The 19,352-nt window shown below is 36.7% G+C and overlaps 1 long non-coding RNA gene across 1 annotated transcript; it reads right to left on the bottom strand.

Annotated features, from left to right (window-relative positions):
* Positions 1-7,733: 7,733 nt before the first annotated feature.
* On the bottom strand, positions 7,734-8,871 carry LOC147511433 (uncharacterized). The gene is made up of 2 exons (XR_015216993.1): positions 8,378-8,871; positions 7,734-7,942 (listed from the first exon to the last, which is right to left on the bottom strand). It is a non-coding gene; the product is annotated as an uncharacterized LOC147511433 (long non-coding RNA).
* Positions 8,872-19,352: the final 10,481 nt, after the last annotated feature.

Here is a 19,352-nt window from a genome sequence, read left to right on the forward strand (position 1 = left end):
CCATGTAGGTGGGGATCGAAACACCGCCCCCTTTTTTGGCATGTGAACGAAGTTCATATGGCAAAGAAGAGACGAAGAAATAAGGTAGAGTTATGTAGGCAACAAAAAATTCAATGTGAGATGCAAGGAATGGTTTGCATGCAATTATTTTGCATATTATAAATGACGTATGAAACTTGTCGTAAAGATGACATAAATCGGTATGGGCGGGTCGATGATTTATCATAGTTTGAAGCATGGCGATACAAAAGACCTGCCAAAAAGCTTGGCAATGAAAAAGAAGACAAAAATAAAATGAAAAGAGTTAAAGTGGCATGTGGCATAAAAAAGCATACGTAAAATAGAGTGTAATAATAGAATCAACTATGACAGTTTGACAACACATGTGATGAGGATGCATGTTAGAATTAGAATTAAAGGTAGTGGTAGAAAAGTAATAATAGGAAGAAAATGAAGTTAAATATGAATTGGATTCGAAGGTGAAGACTTTAGCGACTAAAAACTGGATGCCAACTTCTAATTAGATAAGAATTCGATCTAGTAAAACCGATACAAATCCAAACAGCAATGTAAAACTAGATCTAAGATATAATATATAAGCGCTTGCTAAGCTCCAGATGCAAAATAGTAGACAGAAAAAACTAAGTAGAGAAAGATATACAAGGGTGAGTGATATGGCGTGGAAAATTAGCATGCCATGAGGAATTGGAAATCAAGTTTCGAATCGGTGGAGACGTTTATGCACAAACAACGAAAAGAAAAACATTAGTATTATTATTTGTTTCTGAATGAGGATGTGTGTGGTGTGAACAAGTAATCAATCATTGGCCTGGGGAAGAATAATGAAACCAAACAAATCGTAAGAAAAAAAACATGAATGTCTTATGAAGTAGTGGGGAAGAGTGTGGGAAGAGTGGAGAGGAGTAATATGGGTGATTCAATTTTATTAAACTATGGGAATCAAAGGCAAAGAACGAGTGCGGTGGGATTGGTGGCATACTACTTAGTAAACCAAGGCTAACTGTTGCCAACAATGGATGTACAAAAACATGTACTTGGCTAAAAATAAAATTATATTGTTGTGTTTTGTCTTTTGTTTCTTAGTGTCATATGACATGTGGCGTTTAGAATTTGGAAATAGTGACTAATATATACGAATGGACTAATGAGAAATCAACTTGGATGATACAGGTTGGGAAATTCGGTGGAAGATTATATAAGCAACAAGCAACGCACAATATTTCTGAGCCGTGAAACCAGGAGAATGTAATGAAAATACAAAGGAATAGGAAGTTGTGGGCAGATCTGGAGCCGACTATCTGAAAAGCAAAGGAAAAAGAAAATGTGCCATACACAACAGAGCTCGAAATATACTTTAAGTGTGACCAAAACACATAAACTTTCGGTGAATATGACAAAGGCGGTGTCAATGATTTTTGATAGAATGAAACAAGTATGTTAGTATTTTTTTATCAGTTATCTTAAAATTTTGGTTAAGTCTGAAAGATTGACGAAAAACTAGATATATTTTTGCCGTAGGTTGAAACGGAGGTATTATGGGCGAAAGAAATTCACGAAAAAGCCATGAAGAAAAGTTTCGCTCCGCATGATCTCAATGCCTTAGAAGAAATAAAGAAGGTGAAGATAATTTTCACTTATAAATTGGACATAATGGGAATTTTCACCGCACGGAGAAATGACGGTTTTACGAGCAAAATATATTCACAAAGAGTCGACGGAGAAAAGTTTCGTGTAGAAAGTTGTCAATTAATGTCATAGAAGAATTAAAGAAGTTGACAAAAGTTTCGTTGAGAAAGATCGGTTCAATGTCTTAGAACAAATAATGAAGCTGTCAGAAAGTTTCAATTCGGTTGGAAAGATTCGCTCGGAAAAATCGGCTTAATGCCTTAGAAAAAATAATGAAACTGTCGGAAAATATTTAACCGAAAGCGCTAAGCGAGCGAATGCAGATTTCGGAGAAGAAAACAAAGATTTAATCGAGAGACTGTAAGACAATTGACAGAGACAATTGATTAGGTAATTGTGTGAATGTAATACCATAGAGCGAACAATTCTTTTGATGAAAAATAAAAATAAAGTATGGATTTGCTATTGAATATTGTTGTTGTGTCAGAGAATATATCTGTGGAAAACTAACAATGTTGTTGAGTTATGTAGATGAAACGAAATAGAATGAAACGCCCCCATATAGAGAAAAACTCCTCCAATGCTAACTTAACTTGGCAAAATTAGACTAAGCGAGCGTAAAAACGTTCAAACTCAGACTGACGAAACTAAACGCTGTAACTTCGTCAAATTTTTTCGTAGCGATAATAACAAACTAAGCGAGTGTAAAAATCGTTCAAACTTTGACTAATGAAGCTAAACGCAGTGACTTAGTCAGATATTGTCGTAGTGATAGTAAGACTAAGCGAGCGTAAAATCGTTCAAACTTAGACTGACAAAGCTAAACGTGGTAATTTTGAACGACAAAGCTAAACGTGTAAAAGCGTTCAAACTTAGAGTGACGAAACTAAACATCGTAATTTCATCAGATTTTGTCGTAGCGATAGTAACGAACTAAGCGAGCGTAAAATTGTTTAAACTTAGACTGACGAAACTAAACGTGGTAACTTTGTCAGATTTTTATCGTAGCGATAACAACGAACTAAGCGAGCGTAAAAGCGTTCAAACTTAGACTGACCAAACTAAACGTGGTAACTTCGTCATATTTTGTCGTAGCGATAATAACGAACTAAGCAAGCGTAAAAGCGTTCAAACTTAGACTGACGAAACTAAATGGGGTAACTTCGCCATATTTTGTTGTAGCGATAATAAGGTTCGCTAGCACCATAATTATACCATTGGAACTGAAGTGAAAGAACTACTTCTTTATTGATCATCGAATCTTGAAAAGTGCAAAGATAATAATGAAAAATAAACGACTGAACTAGAAACAAACTAACGTTTTATTTTTGTTTTTTTTAGGATAACGGGAAAACAACTAAAATCTACTTATAGAACTTGCGCATATGAAATGCATTCCATGGCTTATCGAGAACATTCCCATCCAAATCTCAGAGAAAATAATATCCTTTTGTGGCGGGGCGATCAATGATGTATGGACCTGTCCAGTTTTCTCCAAATTTGCCGAAATCTATCAACCTCGTCTTTCGACAGAGTACCCAGTTATCTTTCTCAAACACTTTAAGTTGAAATTTCTTATCATATTTTCATTTCATATCAGCCTGATAACGAATTAATTGTTGAAGACCAACATCTCTTGTCTCATCTATCAAGGCTTTGGCTTAAGCAAGTGCTTGATCATTCGACTCCAATTCCATGGCAGAAGTTCGTGTGGTTGGAGTCATCAACTCTGTGGGCAAGACCGCTTCCGTACCATAAGCAATATTAAACGGAGAAAATCTCGTTGAATATTTAGGTGTGGTTTGATAAGCCCACATAATCGCAGGAAGTTCCTTAAGCCAATTTCATTTTACCTGTTGAAGTTGCCGCTTAAACATTGCAAGAATGGATTTGTTAGTAGCTTCAGCTTGTCCATTAGTTTGAGGATGGTACGGTGTCGAGAAATTGTGACTAATCTTCAAGTCAGAACAAAATTGTCGAATTTCTTCAACGTCAAATTGTTTGCCATTGTCGAAAGTCAATGATGTTGGAATACCAAAATGACAAACAATGTCACGCCATAAGAACTTTTTAACATCTGAAGCATGGATCTGGGCTAAGGGCATATCTTCAGCCCACTTGGTAAAATAATTAGTTGCGACGAGTAAGAAACAAACACTGCCAGGAGCTTTTGAAAGTGGACCGACAATGTCAAGACCCCATTTTGCAAACGGCCAAGGGCTCAAGATTGGATGAAATTCCGTCGCTGGAAGTGTTCCCATATTATCATATTTTTTACAAGGAACACACTTCTCAGACAAACGCTTAGCATCCTTTTACATGTATGGCCACCAGTACCCTTGTGTCATCGCTCTATGAGCGAGACTTCGCCCCTTATAGTGGTTCCCACATAGGCCTAAATGAATTTTCGCGAGGAGGAGTAAATCTTCCGCTCTACTAAGACAATGAAGTATAGGATTAAGACTTGTGCCTTTGTGATAAAGTTGCAAAAGACCGTCCGAAGTCGAGATGATACAATATTTCCAAGCATCGCGTTTGATACGATCACCAACTTTATGATCTTGAGGCAAGATGTGATCATGTAAATATGTGATATAAGGAAGACATCAATCATCCTCGTCACAAGGCGTAAGCGGAAAACTTAGCTCTACGTTAGGAACTTTCGGAACATTGTCAGCTTCATGATTATCGTCGGTATGGATCGAGACAATATCATTGACAGGATCATTGGGGATCAAGTGTTTTCTCTGCAACGACAGCTTGATTATCAAGATCATGCTTGCGCTTCCGAGTCAGCATAAGAGATATCAAATTGGTCATTTCATCAGAAAATGTTTGGATGAAAAAACAACTTTGAGTGATGTATATATTTCGCAAGTCCTCGATGGACAGATCGATACTCGGCTCCTTTTGAAATTCAATGGTAAGCTGGCGAGGCTTATCTGACTTAACTTCCGCAGATAAATATGCGAGAGAATTAGCATGTTGCACATCATGACGCGGACACTGCACAATACTGATAGATTCAAAATTTCAAGCAATCCGATGAATTAAGTCCAAATAAGCCGCCATTCTCTCGTCACGAGTCGCATACGAGCCTCCAAACTGGCTAGCGACTAACTTAGAATCTGTGAATAATCGTAACTTAGTTGCCCCCAGGCGAAGAGCAGTGCACAAGCCGCAAATGACAGCTTCGTACTCGGCCTCATTATTTGAAGCGTCAAAACCCAATCGCACTAAATTCTCAATTTTTTTGCCATTCGGCAGCAAGATTACACACCCAATACCGGAGTAAGACTTATTATGCGAACCATCAGTGTAAACAATTCAGCAATCTGGAGATACATCTGATAAGTATGGCAAGTCATCACCCCCAAGAGGTAATGGCGTGTTGTCGATGACATTTTCTTCGTCCAGTAATGCGTCAGACATAGGAATATCATCAATAGGAAAATTGGCCATTAGCGAAGCCAAAGCTTGTCCTTTCTCAGCTGTGCGAGTTTCAAAAACAATGTTATAAATGCTAAAGTAACTTTCCCATTCTGCGAGGCGACTTGATTCCTGGGCATTGCGAAAAAGCTTTCGCAGTGGATATTCGATATAAACTTTGACAACTCGTCCCTAGAAATAAGACTTAAGACGTCGGGCAACATGAACCAAGGACAATGCAATTTTCTCCACTCGAGAATACCTTGTTTCAGCCGTTGTAAGAGTCCTGCTAACAATGAATATAGAACGACCATCATCACTCTTGACAAATAAGACGGCACTTACAGCATGATCAGTAGCGGCTAAATACAGACCGATAGGCTGCCTCATTACTGGACTGGTGAGAACTGGAGGCTGGACTAAGTACGCTTTCAAGTGACGAAATGCAAGTTCACAGTCCTCCTTCCAAATTGATGAGTCTTTCAACGTTTGGAAAAAGGGACGACATCGATCAGAATACTGAGAGATAAAGCGATTTAGGGCAGCTAAGCGTCCTGTAAATTGTTGAATCTCTTTCTTTGACGTCGGAGGAGGCATTTCAAGGATAGACCGAATCTGATCCGGATTTGCTTCAATTCCATGTCTAGTCATCATGTATCCTAAGAATTTACCAGACGACAAACTGAAAGAACACTTAGTCAAATTCAAACGCATGTTGACATTGGAGAGTCTGTCAAAAATAGCTTGCAAATCAGTAAGATGATCAGGTGCTTCTATAGACTTTACAACCATGTCGTCGATGTATGCTTCAACTGTCTCTCCAAGTAGATCAGAAAAAATGGTGTTGACTAGCTTTTGATATGTGGCTCCAGTATTTTTCAGACCGAAAGGCATTACCTGGTAATAGTAAATTCCTTGGTCTGTAATGAATGCAGTGAACTCTTGGTCCTCAATGAATAATGGAATCTGATGATAACTAGAATAAGCATCCAAAAAAGACAAATGCTAAAAACCAGATGTTGTATCGACCATTTCAGATATACGAGGCAACGGATACGGATGAATCGGACATGCTTTATTGAGATTCGTAAAATCAATACAAATACATAATTTGCCGTTCTTTTAAGGCACTATGACTACATTGAACACCTATGTTAGATAAGTCACAGGCCTTATAAAATTAACAGATAAGAGATGGTCGATTTCTTCTTTCACCTTCCTCTTTCTATCGGGGGCCTTCTTTTGGGGCTTTTGTCTAACCGGCTTTGCATTGAGATCAATGTCGAGTTTATAACAAACCACAGAAGGATCTATATCGGGCATTTGCTCTATTCGCCAAGCAAAAACATGACTATTCTTCCTTAATAACAAAATAAGCTCTTGTCTCTCTGCTTCTAGAAGTTCGACCGAAATAAAAGTGGTGTCTTCAGGGAGTTGGCCAATTTGAATTTCTAAAAGTGGATCGACGGTCGGGGGTCCTTCAACATTTTTATTGGCAGAGTAGACTGAAGGTCCCGAATGCTGCAATTGCTATTTGTCGGCATTGGAACTAAGAATAGTTCATCCAACAACTTCAGACTTTTTATAATCATCAAGAACATTGTCGTGGCAAATTATTAGAGATGCAAGTTAAAAGCTGCGCACTTTGCAGCCTTTACCATTGAAGGGGAACTTCACGACTTGATGATATGTTGAGACGACAACTTTCATATAATGAATCCAATCGCGACCAATGATGACATTGTAAGGGGATTTATAATCTATCAATAAAAAATCAGTATTGACTTCCTTCTTCATAAGAGTGACCATGAGAGAAACCTTTCCAACGCAATGAGTAGTGGTACCATCAAAACCAACGATAGGAGCATTTTCAGGAGTGACTAAGTTATAAATAAAAGGAATACTACGATAACACCCAGAAAACATGACGCTAGCTGAACTACCAGTGTCGATTATTATACGTTGTACGCGCATACAGCTGATATACGCAGTTATTATGACAATATCATAATGAGGAACATGCACTCCCATTAGATCTTGGTCAGTGAAACACAATAGTTCGTCTTCAATAGTCTCCGTGTGAAAACCTTCCATGAAATTGATCCCGTCACTACGACAGAAAGGTTCATTTGCAGCGCCACTCCTCGTCGCTAAATGTACTAAAAAGCGTTGCAATTGATCTATTGCAACGCCAAACGTGGCGTCGCAAAGGCGCTGCAAAAAAGTGGGTCACAAAAGATCAATTGCATTGCAAACAATGGCGTCGCAAAAATGTCCAATCTTTTGCAACGCCTTACCTCATTGTTAATAGTTTATATGCGTTGCTACTTCATTTTCAGAAATTAAATTGGATTTAAAATTATTTGAAACTATTTGCAACGGCTAGCGTCGCAAAAACAAATTTTTAACAACACTATTTGGCGTCACAAATAGTTTATTTTTATCAGCACTTTCGGTGTTGCTAACAGCTCTACTTCATTGCAAAATCTTCAACTCTATTGCTACATACAAAGCGTTGCAAAAGGGGCGTATTGAAATATCCTATGCCAACAAATCTATTTGACGCAATATTTTGATTCTTTTGAATATGCAAAATTCTTCACAACTCAATTTATGTAGATAACAATAACAACCCCATTTCATTACACCATGAATCGTAACAAAATATACTTTATTAATTAAATCATCCATTACAAAAAAAAAAAGTATATGAAAAATCTACACAATTTCATTCTCTATACCAATACATTGCATCACATATTTTTCAAAACACGTTTTTCAAAACTAGAATTTCCATAGCTATCATTTGAGCATCGTCCGTCCAAGTTTTCTTCATTAATCTATTGACAACCCATTGGCTAATCTGCTAATACAATGAATAGAAAAAAGAAATAAGTACACTTTTCCGAAATATTAACAAAGTTAAAATGCACTCTAGTGATAAGTAATGCATGTGAAAATATTTTTACCAAGTTAAACCAAATGACCTAGCATGTAAAAATAGCACTACAGCTTGCCACAATTGGTGAAGTTCCATAATACAATTACAACAATACATGGGTCTCCTAGTATCAAAAGAATGAATGTTGAGTGTCAATATCATACCTAAGGCATAACTTCTATTTGGTTACAATTATAAACTTGTAATTTCAACAAAAACAGCAAAAAAAAAATGTTACTTATGGTTCTTACCCTCTACAAAGAAACCATACTTGTTTTTTAGAATTGGGCCCTCCTTCTACTAAATTTTAAAGATTATCAAAACAAATATATGAGCAATTTAAAATTTGATACAACGCACCTTGAATGAGAGGTTGAGATCGCGATGTGGTGCACTAGCCATTTCCTCATACTCAACTGCATACAATTCCCACTAGTGTTTTGGGTGAAACAACTTTAGAAATAGCAAAATTAACCCCGCAACAATCACTCAAACTCATTTTTGGATGGAAAATGAACTAATCAATTTCTCAAAAGAAAGTATTTGTAGGTTAGAGTCTACAAAAAACATAGACAGAGATCACATAACCAAAAACGTAACGAATATCAAATAAACAAGTCACATTAGTACTACACAAAGATAGAAATTTTGGTTGGATAGCAGACCAAACATCACAAACTTTAGAATAGAATATATTAAAAGATGAAATCAATGCCGGCCTATGAAAGAAATCAAAGGGAACATCCAGAGAACATGTGGCCCTACATGGGAACACAAGCATTACTTAAATATGCACTCATAAAAAAAATTCACTATTTTTTACAGAGATTACTATTTTTTTTCCCCTTCACTGATAGCTTTTCTTTTTCTTAGTTCAAGATTTCATAAATAGTTCCTTTACCCCTAGTCCACAACAATGTATCGTGATATGAAATAAACCAATCTCATCAATGCCTATTCCGCACATCAATAATTACTACACAAAAAAACCCCACAAGGAGGGGAGGCCCATAATTACTAACCAATACTTACTCCATATTGCTGCCACATCTCAACCTAAACCACAACTTTCCTACTTTATTTAGAGACGAGACAACTCATTCACAACATCACCACACAACCATTTCTTTCATACTATATGTATACATAATAGAGACTAAAATGCCAAAACAAAATCAAGAAAATAGTACCTTCTAGTTTGCCTAAGCAAATCAAGCATCTTAGTATGAAAAACAACTTCATCACTAACACTAGTATCACTTTGATGGTGCAAGAATTCAGCACATCAAGCGTATAATTAGAATAGTACACTATAAATGGCTCTAGTGCTATTAATAGCTCTCCTCTAGTCTGTGTTGCTAACAAATACTTATCTGCATCACTTGGGTCCCTAAAAAATTAAACAAGAAAGACCATAAAATGACATCAGGTCCTTTACTTCCATGCATACGATTTTCGCTACACTTGTGTATTTGAGCTAGTATTACGGTATCGTAGCTACAAATTTAGGAAAACAAAAATTCGAATACCGTACCATGGGAACATTAAATTGAAGAATTTAGTGAGATCGAAAGCTCACAATTTTGACTTCTGGAGATGCAAGTGAATTGAAGTTGATGAAGTAGAAGCCCTATGTTGATAAATTCTTCAAAGCTTCAAACTAAAATTCCAAAAATAAATCAGAGCCCATTAAATCATCATTTAGAACTCAATAAATAAATAAAACTTAATACCAAATCTTGTTCAAAACCAAACCTTGGCTTTGACGTCGTTGTAAATGGTTTCACTGAGAAGTGCATGATGAGAACCAAATATGTTTAGACCAGACCTAAGAAGAAAATGCAGCTAAGTAAAAATTAATATAAAGTTATTAAAGATACAAACTTAATTGAATTTGGGTTAGTGCATTACATTATGCCTTATATTACCCATGCTATGTGACAACATGATTATAATAGCATAAATTTTATAACATGGTACTGCCACTTAAAATTTCATTAAATCCAAGTGATTGCATTCATGTACCACATGCCCAAACATAAAAGCAAAACCAGTGATAGATTGAACCACCAGAAAAACGATGATTGTAAAAAATACAAATATAGTCAGACAATCTACATTACCACCCCTAGCATGAAAAATCCCAATGATATCTATTCACCACTCAAAATTTGATAGACAATATGATGTACATCAAACCAACTATTACAACCATTTCACAAAATTCAAAACTGATATAAATTTCCTGATCCAATAATTAATTCACAGCGAGAAACCTCATAAAGTAAGCTCAAGAGTCTCAAAATGCAATTCAAATCCCACCAACACAAAAACCAAAAATCTAAGTATAGTATTAACATAAATATCCACTGTTATCATAAAAAGTTTTTTTTTAACAAAACCCATTTATATTTCACTGTACCAGTACGAAGAGAAGACCCTTTGTTTCAACGTTGATTGAGCCACTACCCGTCGTTGCCATCACTGTAAACACAGAGAGAATTAGTTAGCTTTGGAATGAGAAGATCAATTAAACTTTGAAATGACAGAAAAAGGATTAATGGGGATGATGGTGGATTATACAAAAGTTGAAGCTTACATCAGCTTTGGCGATGGTGGCGAATTATGCAAAAGTCAAGGTTTTGACATGGTGGAGGATACCCCGAATTCTAATTTGAAAATTAAGTGAAGTGGGAACAAACCAAAAGTTTTTTTTTCTCTGATAATAAACCAAAAGTCGAAGCAAATTTCAATCAAAAGAGAGAAGAGCGAGAGAGAAGCATACCTTTTATTTTACCACGCTGGAGGAAACCGAGGAAGAAGATTCGATGGTAGTAAAATGGGTTTTCCAATATTTAGGGTTTTCCATTTTTTAGTTTGAGTGGATAATGAAAAATGGGGGCCCGCCGAAATAAATTTGTTAAAAAAGAATATCCCGCTCCCATAAAAAGTACTTCAGCAACCGCAGTGTCGTCGCAGCAGAGGTGGAGCAAATAAAATCTAAATTCACATAAAAACTTCTTACAACGATAGAGGTGTTGCAACTGATTAGTCTCTCTATGCTTGGCGTTAATGGCGTCTAAAAATGAATTTCCTCAAAACAATTATTTATTATCTTACCAAATATTTAATTACATGTAATTGCCGTGTAAGAGGCATTGCAATAAGTAACTGGAAGTTAGATGGGGACAAAAAGAACATCAAACTATTAGGGACGTGCATTGGCGTGGCAATAGATAACTTTTACCAACGATTTTTGGGCGTGGCAAAAGAGTGCGTTGCAAAAGAACCCTTTTGTTGTAGTGCGTTAACTTCGTAAAAATTAGAAAGATATTTGACTTTAGAACGACAAGCATTTTTCCGCTGATTATTGGACAATGAATTAATGATGACATGTCCAACCTTAATGACATTGTGTTATGTTACAGTTAAAGCTTGAGTTGTCACTTTGTTTAGCACATATTGATCAAGTTTCCCATTTTGCACAAGCTTTTCAATTCTTCCCTACAAAGACCGACAATTCTCAGTCTCGTGACCATAATCATCATGAAATTTGCACCATAATGATTTATCGCGAGTTGTTTTAGTATCGTCGCGCAGGGGAAATGGCGGAGTGAGCAGACTTTTATCCTTGATTTTGTCGTAAACTACCGCATATTTAGTATTAAGCGGAGTTAATTCAAAATCAGTAAAAGGCTTTCTGGTCTTGCTCATGGAGTCTTCTTTCTTATACGGAAGCTTCTGACCGAGTTGTTGTTGATCAAAAGTAAGATTCCTCTGTTTGTTTCGCTGATCGTTGAAATCTTTTCCTTTATTATTTTTGTCACGAGAAATTCGAGCAGCCGTGTCGTCCTCAACATTGATAAATTGTTGAACTCACTGGTATAACGCACATCGGGAAAATGGAATGTCCCGAACAAGAGAGTTGTACAACCCGTCTTTATCAAATAAGATAGCTTCTTTAAAAGCGTAAACTACTATTAGATCAAACTACTCCGAAATCAGAGTTGCAGCTTGGTGGAAACCAGTGACAAAACTATGGAGAGTTTCATCACGTTGTTGCTTGATGTTGAAAAGAACCCAGACTCCATTTGGATGTTTTAGATTATGATGAAAATGCTTCACAAACTTTTCAGTTAAGTCCTTGAACGGACGATCGCGGGGGTAATTCGCTAAACCATACCAACGCTTCCCCTTTTAATGTAGAAGGAAAAAATTTACATTTCAGAGTATCATCACCACCCAATAAAACAAGTTTGTTGGTGTAATTAATCACATGAAGCATAGGACATTCTTTGACATCATCATATTGATCAAACTCAGGCTGTTTGAAATCTTTGTTGTGAGTAGCCCGTGGGACGATGAGAGAAAATTTGTCTAAAATATCATCTTCAACTGCAAGATTCTCCAGTGTCGATTCAAAAGAATCACTATCAAGAATGACTGTTTTAATCATTTCTCTGACACGTTGAGGAGTCATCAGATCCATATCTGCTGGCTCGTAATCATAGTCACGATCAAGGCCCAAAATATCGATATCGATGAATATATCGGTGTACCCAAAAACCGATATATATCGGATATATCCATTTTTTGGTGACCAGTCCAAACTATTTAAAATATCGGATATATTGGAAATATATTGGAAATATCGGATTTATATTAAAAAATGGTCAAAAAGTCAACCGATATATATCTTAAATATCGGATATATCGATTATATCGGCGATATAAAGTTTTATATTAGAAATTCCGATATATATCGAGAAAAAAAGGGTTCTATATTCGGTGGATATATGTCGGAAATATCGATGGCGGTGTACCAAAATACCAATATATATATCGGCAATATATCGGATATATCGGCGATATTTTGGTCCATGGTCACGATAACACTTATGGAAATGAATGGAATGAGAAGAAAATGACGAAGATTCATTGTGACTGTGTCGAGATGATTGTGGACGGTATGGTATGACTTCAGTACGATATCCTTCAGAATGATAAGAATCGTGTCGCTGAGGTGTTTCTCTATATTGATGGTTTCGATCATGAGTGCGACCATTATTCTGTTCGCTACCCGAATTCCTCGAAACTTGTCGATAAGTTGTAGGACCTTGGGGTGCAGTCGAACGGTTATTAGCATTACCTTGCTGACCGAGAATGTGACCTGTGGGTTGGTTGTTTCTCAACGGAGGTCGGGAAATTTGGCATCCATTACTTGGAACTCGTTGATGGCTGTTGCGAATATCGTGAATCTCATCCTCACCACTTAAACGATCCCACACACTGTTATGTCATTGGTGTGTGTTACGTTGTGGTGTGACAGATACAACATCATTTGTGAGTGGAGTGGGTCGTTTCAGATAGCGCCTGTTGTAGTTGTTTTGTTTTCGGACACTCTTGAACTTTTTAAGAAGTGCTTCGCAAGACATATAACTTACATTATCCACATCAGAGGATGGAGAATCATCAGAGGCAATAATCTCGCGCTGAATAATTTGGTGTATTAGTGGAACGACAATAGGGTCGCGTGTAACCTGTGGTGGAAAAGAAGTAGGAGGGATTAGTCCGTTATCGCCAAGTTGACCTTGAACATCATGTTCGTGATGATCGTCAGTAATTGCATTAGGACCTTGAGCTCTTCGAGTATGCGTCATACCTTTTGCAGAACGTGATTGAGGGTGTTGAATAGGGACCGCAGACGGGGCCAATTATGTTTCGACCAAATATGATCAAAACACTAAGTGGTGACGAAAGAGATGAATAACATAGAAAAGTAGTGAGAAAAGTGATGGTGATCGAGAGAATGATGTGACTATACCTTTTGGTTGCCTACGTACCCAAATTATCGATGGGATAAAGTCTTAAGTACGGAGTTTTTTATGAAAAATAGTTTGGTATTTATATAGGTAGAGTAGAGACTTCTTGTAGCTCAAGTACTTGTAATTGAATATAACTCTCAAACGATACTTATCTCTTTGATAAGAAACAAATCTGGACATAAATTAATGTACGTAAGTGGCAAGCCATGTGGCTAAGGTTCAGCCTTAGACATATGAGTTAATGGGCATGTACATTGATCAATGGTATTGCAAATTGGGCTTTAGCCCTGTCGATTAAACGGACGTTTTCCACGTAGGTGGGGATCAAAACAGCTAGCAATGCTAGAAATCCTATGCGGCAGTACTATAGCAACCCTCCATTGGACTTGCTTTAAGGAAGTAATCTTAGAGCATATCGGTGGAGTTGCCCTTTTGGGATAAAATGTTAATTAGAGAAGGGTTATCATAGCCAGGAATGGAACTCACACCGAACAGGATGCTAGCTAAATACAGACTTCTATGTGGAGTGGATTCCTAACAGGCAAGGAGAATCTGAGGGAAAGGAAACTTACATGAAGTGATATAAACCCTAACCTTAGGTCTCCTAAACCTCTCATATAAAATGATAACATTGCCACCCTCATGAACTAAGCGTATTAGGGTTTGATTCCTCCCCAAGTAAGGGGATACGTAGGCAGCCATTATTGATTCAACCCTTACCTCTTGTAAATACCAATTAAAATGAGTCTATTTAGGACTAACATTAATATTACACTAAATAATATTAAGATTAAAAGGTTTTGGGTGTTTGGTAATGACTGCTCTTCTTAGAGGAAGATGCCTACTTATCCTGTTAGAGAGATGGATCCAGAATCAAGCTAACGTAGTTCTAAGATTGGCTTTTATAGATGTGGATATATGGTATGAGTCATGGTTGAAGGTATGGCTGAATAGTACAATTGGTGGAGAAGCATGGTTGCTGCAGTTGGTGGCCGGAGGAGTGTGATGATGGCAGTTGGTGATGCAGTGGACAAGTGATGCAGAGATAGTAGAGGATGGAGCCATATTATACTGTTATGTGTGTGGAGAAGGAGAGCGTTATGGGCTTTGTGTAGGACGTCCTGAGAGGGTGGATGTACATGTGGTGTAATCTGTTATGGATCTAGAAGCGTGTTGGATGTTGGCCAGTTGGTTATGTGAGATGTCTTCTGTTGGTAGAGCGTCTGGGAGTACAGGACGTATGATCTATACTTAGACATATATTGGATGCTGATAGCTGACCTTTCCACGTGTCACCTTGTGATTGGTTGATGAGTGTTGGATGAATATATGTACTTACACAGCCATATCGTCTCATCTCCTTCCATCTAACAATTCTCTTACTCCTGCATGACACGGTCCAGGAGGGGATCATGGGAAGCTAGAAAAAACCTCAAAAAAGCATGGTTGATGTTTTTGTAGGATTATTTGTTTGTCTTTAATTCATTTAATTTATATCTAAATCTAAATCACATATATGTAAAAATGGATACTAAAAAAACCCAGAGAATGGGCTTGAAGCCCAATGTTCCAATTTAATTATGGAAAAAAGACACAGACTTTTCTAATTGTGTCAAAAGCCCACCCGGTCCATTTGTTTGTAATATTACAAATTTGTCCCTTAAACAGAAATCAAAATTAGACAAATAGATAAAAAAAAACCCTAGTTCCCCCAAATTAAACCCAAATTTCAAAATGAAGAACCATAATGAAGAAAAAAGTAACGATTCAAATGATCATGTGCAAGCAAATACAAAATCTACTCCAAAAAAGGGACAACCAGACGGCAAAAAGGTTAGAACCCAAATTTCATTGATAGTTTCACTATTTTGATACTAAGATTTTCATTTTATGAAAAATTGGAAATAAATTAGTTAAAATGTGTTGAATGTATTCATTGCAACATGAGTATTGCATCGAATTTAGTAGGGTTGATTTGCACTATCACTTACCAATGCAGCATGGATGTTGTAGTGTCCAATTTGACTTCAACATGAGAGTTTGGGTCGAATGCAACATGAGTATTGTTTGAGGTTTAAATTGGTGATGTTTGTTTGAGTTTTAAGGCATGTTTTCCACTGAAACATCTATGTTACAGTAAAAAAAACACTGCAACATGAACACTTGCAACATGAATGTTGTAGTGGAAATTTGTTGAAACAAGCTACTAAATCATTAATTTTGTTTCATGTTATGCTGCAAGGGAAGGTCGATGTTGTTGGAAAATCTAAATCTAAATTTAGCCTTCCCAAACGAAGTAAGGATACAACTACCTCAACAAGTGTAAACCCAGAAACAAAAGGCAAAGAAAAGATAGAGGAGAAGGGTAAACAAAATTTGGTGAAAAGTGAGTTGTTGAGTTATAGGTTCAGTTTGAAGTCAATGGTTGAGATTGTAGATTTGATTTGAGGCGACATAACGGAAGTACATAAGGAAAAAATGATGGATACACCATTTGCAAGTCTTTTTAGTGTCTTTGTTGATAATAGGTTGAATGTTAAAACTACAATAAAAGAAAACATTGATGTTTGTTCAGTTTTGGAGACATACTCAGGAGTAGATGATGAGTTTTGTGTTGGGGGTAAGATTGTTAGATTTACCCGGAAGACGTTGCATTAATTTTTGGGTTGCCTTTGAAAGAGGAAACTGTGGTGTTGTATCCAAAAAGTATAGGAAAGAGTAACAAGTCGGAGTTTATAAAGACCTACTTTGGAAGAGAGGATGAAATCAAATTGTTAGGAGTAAAGAATAAGATTACAAGTATTGTAAAGAAGATTGGGATGGAAGACGATTTTGTGAGGTTGATGTCCCTATACTTGACTACGACAATCTTCTTCCCGAACCCAACAAGAATCAATTGGTCTTTTGTTCCACATATCGAAGATTTGAATGGGATGAGAAGAATCTCATAGCCAAAAGTAATCCATGTAGAGTTGATGGATCAAATAAGACGTAAAAGGAACAAGCTTTCGACAGTTTCTCGTTGTGTTGCACTTTTGGTAGGTTTCATTTTGTTTTGCAAATGAATTCTATTTCTAATACAATCCTTTTTGCTAATACTTTTGTTTCAAATTGCAGTATTGGTTGTGTGAGCATACAAAGATAATCACACCAATAGATGGATTTGAATCTGTCGAGCCTAGAGTTTGTAAGTGGAGCTTGGACGTACTCTGAGAAGCAATGGAGAAGTGTCCTCTAAAGGATATGGGTCCTGAAAATGTAAGTCTCATGGTTTTGTCTAATTCCAATAATACTGTGAGTTACTACAACAACATGGATGTTGCAATGTCAAATTCCACTGCAATATGGATGTTACACTGTGAGTTACTACAACAACATGAATGTTGTAGTGTCAAATGCCACTGCAACATGGATGTTGCACTGTAAACTCTCATTGCAACATGGATGTTACACTGTCAAATTCCACTGTAACATGGATGTTGCACTGTAAACTTTCACTGCAACATGGATGTTACACTGTAAACTCTCATTGCAACATGGATGTTGCATTGTCAAATTCCACTACAGCATGGATGTTGTAGTATCAAAACCCACTGCAACATGGATGTTGCACTATTACATTGACATCAAATAAATGAGATTGCATGTTAGTTTTGAATTTTAATTGTGTTTTTTGTGCATTATCTTCAGGTATTAGTCGAATTGGGCACTAAATCAAGCAAGGAGGAAAAATTGTTAGATCTCAACTTCAAAGTTAAAAGAGAAGTTGTTTCAAACAAAGAAGCCATGCGAACTGAAAATGAAAACCTGAAAAAGTTAATTGATGAATTGAGATATAATCAGAAGAAGGACAAGGAAGAGATCAAAAATCTCAAGAAAGAGGTCCAAGTTTTGGATGAGGAGAATACGAGGTTGAAGGAGGAGAAGAGCGAGTTGTTCAATGATACTTTTATAGATAATGAGAAGCAATTAGAGATTGTGCGGTATGATGATAGTGCCGTTCAAACTGAAGAAGAAAATGAGATTAGCAAAAGAGGTCTGGAAACAAAAAAGAATGAAGAAATAGGTTCATTGGTCAAAAGGGTAAAGAAGAGAACAATGTTGGAAGAAAGGAGAAAAAACCTGAGAGCGGTGATAACAAGAGCCCCAAAAAGAGGAGAAAGGCAGAGAAAAAAAAAAGTGGATGCCAAACCTATAACTGTGGATTACTGGCCTACTCCAATAGTGGACCCAATGTCATTAAAAATGCCTGATGTCACTACAAGCATGGCATGACCTTATTTGGAGAAAAAAAAAAGAAGAAGGTGGTTAAGCAGTTTTTCAAGAATGCAAAACTGGAGTAAGTAACAAAGCTTAAGAATTATTGCTTTTGTTGATGTCTTATACTGGTGCGTGTGACACTTAATAAATTGTTTTTCTTTCATTTTTATTTATTTCGTAGTACTATAGCGTGGGAAGATGAGTGGAAAGAGTTAACACTCAGTGCAGCGATGGTTATGGACCTCATGTTGGGGAGATTCATAGATAGTCAGGTAAGGATAACAATTATAGCCTCACTACTAACTTGAATTTGATTAGGCTCAATAGCAAACATGTAGATGAGTTTTCTTTTGCACTGGATATCCCAATGCAACATGAATGTTGCTCTGCTACCTCGCATGGCAACATGGTTGTTGCACTATTATAGTGACATCAAATTAATGAGATTAATATGATAATTAGATGTTAATGATTCTTAGTTTTTCTCTGCAGATCATTAATTGGTATGGTTGATATTTGCATAAAAATGTCAAGGGAGCTGAAAAAGAGACATTTTTCTTCAATTCTTGTCTTTGGGTAAAGTTTGAACTTGTATTATCCTTTATTCTCTCCAAACAGTATTTTATAAGGAGTACGTCTAACTTCACACTTTCATTTGTATTCAAGACCTATGTAAGAGACAATCTCACTGCAAGTGTGGAATCACACTTGATTTCCGAGATAGAGTCTTTGGGCGACGACGTCATCTTATGCTTTTTCCCTATGATTCATGGAAAGTACAAGAATGACAAAGTGGGAAATCATTGGACTCTACTCGTTTATAACATAATCTCAGACAAATGGGCTCACTACAATTCAATATTTCCAAGAAATACAGAAGACATTTGCTTACAAGATGCAGAACAATTGGTGAGTTGAACTTAAATTTTGAAATGTAAAGTTGAATTGTGTTATCTAGTATCTAAATGATTGATTTCACTTATATTGCAGCAAATCCATGTGACGCAAGCGATCAATGACAAAAGGCGTATGGAATGCTCAACATTAATAAACCCTAACCCAACGGTAAAGTCTGCAATTTGCACACAACAAGATCTAGAGTTGTAAGTGACTAATGAATTATTTGGCTTACTTCTATTGTTAAATTTTGATATAGAGTCGTAAGAGAAAAGCTACTTGTGCCTTGGAGTAGTATGACTGTTGCAATAACTGTTCTTAATTTTTTATGTGGCAGGGCTGACTACGCACTC

The sequence above is a fragment of the Coptis chinensis genome, chromosome 3 (genome assembly GCF_015680905.1).
Source record: "Coptis chinensis isolate HL-2020 chromosome 3, ASM1568090v1, whole genome shotgun sequence".
In the NCBI taxonomy this organism is placed as follows: Eukaryota; Viridiplantae; Streptophyta; class Magnoliopsida; order Ranunculales; family Ranunculaceae; genus Coptis; species Coptis chinensis.